This window comes from Carassius carassius, chromosome 43, assembly GCF_963082965.1.
Source record: "Carassius carassius chromosome 43, fCarCar2.1, whole genome shotgun sequence".
Classification (NCBI taxonomy): Eukaryota; Metazoa; Chordata; class Actinopteri; order Cypriniformes; family Cyprinidae; genus Carassius; species Carassius carassius.
In genome coordinates, this window is record NC_081797.1 from 8,496,978 (window position 1) to 8,502,979 (window position 6,002).

Consider the following 6,002-nt stretch of genomic DNA (forward strand, 5'->3'; position numbering starts at 1 on the left):
TTGGGTAACTGCATTTGAAATGCATTTAGAAGAAGGTATCATATGCTAAAAGATAGGCATCATTATACAAGTAGAGTTTTCCATCAACTGGATTGTAGTTCAGATTGCCTTTTGAGAAGGTTTCTCCTGGAATAGCCAAAGAAAGAGAGTGTTTATCTCTTGACCAGTGGTTGTATCGAAAGCATAAAACACCTCTTCTTTGTAAGTATTAACAAAGTGTGTAGCATACAAGACCCCGCACACCATAAACGTACTGGTGACGGACCTCTTAAAGAGACGCGTCTTCCAGGTATGAGTGATATTGAGTGACACTGGCTCTAAACGGCTCACAACAATGTCGCCGTGGTTCTCATCAGTGGCGTACATCACCCACACACCATTTTGATCAGCCTCCAGGTCGATATCGGTCCAATCACGACAGCTGTAGTAGCAAAAAGGGAACTTGTTGTCGATTCCAGCACCAGCTAGTTGTACACGCTTGGTTGCTTGTGTTGTAATGTTGAAGCTGCAGATTTTAGCGGTGTTGTAGCATTGGTAAAATACAGTATTGTCATACAGAATAGTGCCAGAGCCCTGAACAGCATTTTCGTGGCTGTAGAATGGTGCGATCTCTTCATCTTGGTAGTAATTGTTGGCCATGAAATCTTCAAGTGAGTTGTACATCCTGATTGTGTTGCCACGCCTGTGATCGCTCACTAGACAGTGTTCCCAATAGTGTTCTGTACTGCTTAGCAGGGCATCACAGCCCCAAGCACCAGAAATATAGGACTTGCTGATGGAATTGAGCTTGGTAACAACTGGAGAACTTATTCTGGTCATAGTGCGCTGATGACAAGTACCTGCAAGCAATTTAGTGACAGTTTCTTTGTTTGTTAGAAACTTTTTGCATATTCAGAATTCAGAAAACAGCATTTGAAGCAATTCCATTCCTTAGAAGTTTCTATATCCTACCTCCAGAAAAAATAACTTACAGATAGTCAGTAAAGTACTTACTTCTGAAATCATTTGGTATGGTCTTGCAACTCTGTGCACGGTTGTTGAACTCACGTAACCTCTTCCTCATGGTCTCTAGGTTGAAGAAATCATCTCTGTACATCCTCTGGACATCATTCTTTGCATTATTTAACTGAGAACAACAAATGGTCTCATTAAACTGTGGTTACGATTACATTTATATTGTTGAGATCATTCTGTCATCATCTTTAATTTGAGATTGATTTGAAAACACTGATTACAAAATAAAAGTCTACAGAATTATTTGTTTGTGATCATGTGTTGCAATGTCTACCTCACTGAGCAGGTTATGTGTCTCTTTTTGGGGGTTCTGCATGTGTGTTTCATTGACAGATTGATGGATTTCCTCAAGTTCTTGGTTCAGCTGTCGCAGATGAAGTTCGCTGTACAGTCCACTTTTGTGCACTTTTGTGCAGGTAATCAAATGCTTTTAGATGGGCTGAGATGTTCTGCAGAGTGGCTTCCATCATAGGCAGTTCTGCATTTGTTTTCCTCATCTGGAAATTGACTCAGAAAGTTAATTGATATTGCAGTCAAGAATCTGTTCAATTGTAATGTGCATCATCTGAAAAGCATTGCAGTCCATTAAGTAGAAATTGCCATAAGAAGCTTACACTTTACCTTGTGTAAAGCCCTAGTCTTCAATCCAGTTCTGGGCCACTTCAGGGCCGTCATTCTTTGCAGTACTTGGGAAAACGAGTGAAAACTGATTGTGTGGCCCGGATCTGGGCCAGAAGACATTTGAATGAGCAGGGAGAGCAGCAATTATAACCCCCCTAGGGTAAACAACAGAACAAAGCAGATATCATTCATGTACTTAATGATATATCAGTATAACAATATTTATAAAATACATAAGATCATATATCAGAAAGCTAAGTTTTGATGATCAAAAGGATGGGGATGGAGGAGGGTAGTAATAATACTGAATAGACCTTATATAGATTGTGTGTGTCTTACCATGGTAAATACGTGCTGAAAGTGGCGCTTGGTTTTGCGTTTGCCTATCGCGGGACTGCCAGTTTCGATCTGTTAAATAGTGAGGCGTGGCCAGCTGACTTCAATCACAGGTAATCAGGTAAATACAAAAGCGATAGGTTTCACCGAGGCAGCGGTCGCGGCGACTCTACCTGCGCAACTCCACCGAGCAAGGACACCGACAGAGCACTTGAGTATTGCTTCTTGAGTACTTGAGTATCTTCAGCCATCACCTACAGGTACTGGTTCATTTGAATCTCATGCCATTACTGTAACCCACCCTGTTAAAATCCACTTTGTGGTCATATATCGGCCAGGTCAATTGGGAAACTTCTTGGAGGAGTTGGATGTGCTGCTATCAAACTTTCCTGAAGATGATACTCCTCTGGTACTGCTTGGTGACTTCAACATCCACCTAGATAAACCCCAGGCTGCTGACTTCAAAACTCTGCTCGCATCATTTGATCTCAAGCTAGTGTCTACTACAGCGACTCACAAATCAGGCAACCAACTGGACCTCATCTACAAGCGCTGTTGCTCTGTGGACAACTCTTCAGTTGCTCCACTGCACACCTCAGACCACTTCCTCATTACTGCTAACTAGGGGTGTAACGATTCACTCGTTTTCTCGATGCATCGATTACAAACCCTGACGATTCATTTGCATCGATCTTGAAACATGATTTTTGAATCGTGAATCACCGATCTGGGACCGTAATCGATTCAAAATGCTAAGAATCGAATGAATCGCGAATCTATAGCGATTCAATGCTTTCAAAATGTATACACATTAAATTACTACACACACGAATTAATGGAGACCTTGAAGAGTGTTCTGAATCGTGCCTCTTATCGGTCCTTCACGCGCTCCACCGTTTACCGCCTGAGACTGTCACAGGATTGCGCTCGCGCTCCGTTCGTCTCTGAAGCAGCTGACGTGTGATCTATAGGACTCGTGGCCAGTAGTGCTAACTTTTCTGTAGTTTGTCAATGGCTCTCTGCATCTTACCTACGGAGTTACCGGAGCCGTCGACAGCTGTATTTATTGCATGGACGGAACAGAAATGTAAGTGTCTAAATCATACGCACAGATCCATTGAATGATAAATGTTTTTAAACAATGCGGATGAACCGAATATACGAAGGAAACTTTTAAAATTAACCACAGCAACAACGACCTTGAAATAAGAGCGCGAGATTTATCTGATAATCAGATGCATGAAAGTAGCGTTTGTTTCATTAGCAAGCAGACATCTGGCACGTTTTCTCTCAGAATCATTCGCTGATGGAGAGGAAAAGTTAAATAGAGATGAAGACGTTTTCACACTGAAAGAGAAGCGATCTCGCTCTCATAGACGTGCCAGGCTATATCTGCAGCTAAACTGAATAAAAGCAGAATGAACTGATGAAACTAAAAAAAAAAAAAACACAAACAATTTATGAATGATGCAGTGCTAATTGACATTTATTACAGTACAGAAACTATAAAGTATATTTTCTACCTTATTCTGTGCAGAAAATTTAAATAATTGCTAATTAAATGTAGCCTAGTATATAAAACAATCATAAAACTGCCATTAGGAAAAAAATATCGATTACAAATGATTGATTATTGTCCAGCAGTGTATTTGATTTATTACAGCTAATTAAAAGTAATTAAAAAAGAAGATAATTCCTTGTAAAAAAAAAAATAATAATAATAATATTAATAATAATAATAATAATAATTATTATTATTATATAGGCTACATACATAAAATGATTGTATTTGACATTTCTGTCACTTCTGAAATTATGGCTACGCCCCTGGTGTGACAAAATGTTAGCTTATACATAATACTCTTTAAGCTCTTTTTTAAAAACTTGGCTTACATAAATTTTTACGTATGCCATGTCGCATCATTAAACTAGCATTTAATAATGGACAAAAGTGGGTTTTTTTTTAACCTATGGTTCTCTAACCATAAATGCTACTGTAATTTGCCCCCTGACTAAGCATTTAAAGAATTTAGTAGAAGCATTTAAATAATCCTGTGAATGCACTTAAAGAATGCAGAATCGAATCGTTATAATCGAATCGAATCGAATTTAATTGTGAATCGAATCGAATTGAATCGTTCTAAATTTGCAAAAACGTTCTTGAATCGAATCGAAAACCTATGAATCGAATCAAATCGCTGCCTTGCCAAAGATTCACAGCCCTACTGCTAACCTAGCACTTACTCCTGAAGAGCCTCACACTCCAACGCAGGTCACCTTTCAACGGAACCTACGCTCACTCTCTCCATCTCGCCTATCTTCTGTGGTTTCATCCTCACTTCCTGCACTCTCTCAGTTTTCAGCTCTGGACACGAGCAGCGCTACGGACACTCTTTACTCCACTTTAACATCTTGCTTGGACAACTTTTGCCCACTGTTGTCTAGACCAGCACGCACCGCCCCATCTGCCCCCTGGCTGTCCAAGGTTCTCCGTGAACATCGCTCTAAACTCAGGGCTGCAGAGAGGAAATGGCAGAAATCAAGAAACTCTACCAACCTCAGTGACCGATGCACACTCTTTCTCCTCCTTCTCCCCACTCTCAGAGATGGACGTCTCCAAACTTCTCCTGTCCAATCATCCTACTACTTGTCCACTTGATCCGATCCCCACTCACCTCCTTCAAGCGATCTGTTCTTCAGTCATACCTTTGCTTACTCACATTATCAACTCCTCTCTTCACTCTGGAACATTTCCCTCAGCATTCAAACAGGCTCGTGTAAGCCCGCTACTCAAGAAACCATCTCTAAATCCAGCGCTTCTTGAAAACTACAGACCAGTATCCCTTCTTCCATTCATTGCAAAAACACTTGAGTGAGCTGTGTTCAACCTGCTTCCTATGTTCCTTGTACAAAACAACCTCCTGGACAGCAACCAATCTGGCTTCAAAAGTGGCCACTCAACTGAGACTGCTCTACTCTCGGTTACTGAAGCCCTGCAACTAGCAAGAGCAGCTTCAAAATCCTCAGTACTCATCTTACTGGACCTGTCTGCTGCTTTTGACACTGTTAATCACCAGATTCTCCTGTCCACCCTCAGAAAGATGGGCATCTCTGGAACCGCACTCCTGTGGGTTAAGTCCTACCTCTCTGACAGATCCTTCAGTGTGTCTTGGAGGGGTGATGTTTCAAAGTCACACCACCTTGCTACTGGGGTTCCTCAAGGCTCAGTACTTGGACCATTTCTCTTCTCCATCTACATGACGTCATTAGGATCTGTCATTCAGAAGCATGGCATTTCTTATCACTGCTACGCTGATGACACCCAACTCTACTTCTCATTCCAGCCAGATGACCCGACAGTAGCTGCTCGCATTTCAGCCTGTCTGAGTGACATTTCTAGCTGGATAAATGACCATCACCTTCAGCTTAACCTTACGAAGACAGAACTCCTGGTGATTCCAGCTAACCCATTGCTTCATCACAACTTCTCCATACAGCTGGGCTCATCAACCATTACTCCTTCGAGGACAGCCAGAAACCTAGGAGTTGTGATGAATCATCAGTTAAGCTTCACAGACCACATTGCTAAAATGACCCGGTACTGCAGGTTTGCCTTATACAACATTAGGAAGATTAGACCCTTCCTGTCAGAGCAAGCCACCCAACTTCTTGTCCAAGCTCTTGTTTTCTCCAGACTGGACTATTGTAATGCTCTCCTGGCGGGCCTTCCTGCATGTACTGTCAAGCCTCTGCAATTGATCCAGAATGCAGCAGCGAGGGTTGTCTTCAATGAGCCAAAAAAAGCTCACGTTACTCCTCTCCTCATCAGGTTACACTGGCTACCAGTAGTCGCTCGCATCAAATTCAAGGTATTGATGCTTGCCTACAAGATGACCACTGGCACGGCACCAACATACCTAAACTCACTGGTTAAATCTTATGTGCCCTCCAGAAGTTTGCGCTCTGCAAGTGAACGACGCCTTGAGTCTTTACTCATTTTCAAGACACATCTAAAGACTCATCTTTTTCGC

At 41.8% G+C, this 6,002-nt stretch overlaps 1 pseudogene; it reads right to left on the reverse strand.

Moving 5' to 3' along the window:
• Positions 1-25: 25 nt before the first annotated feature.
• LOC132124797 (olfactomedin-4-like) lies at positions 26-2,222 on the reverse strand (annotated as a pseudogene).
• Positions 2,223-6,002: the final 3,780 nt, after the last annotated feature.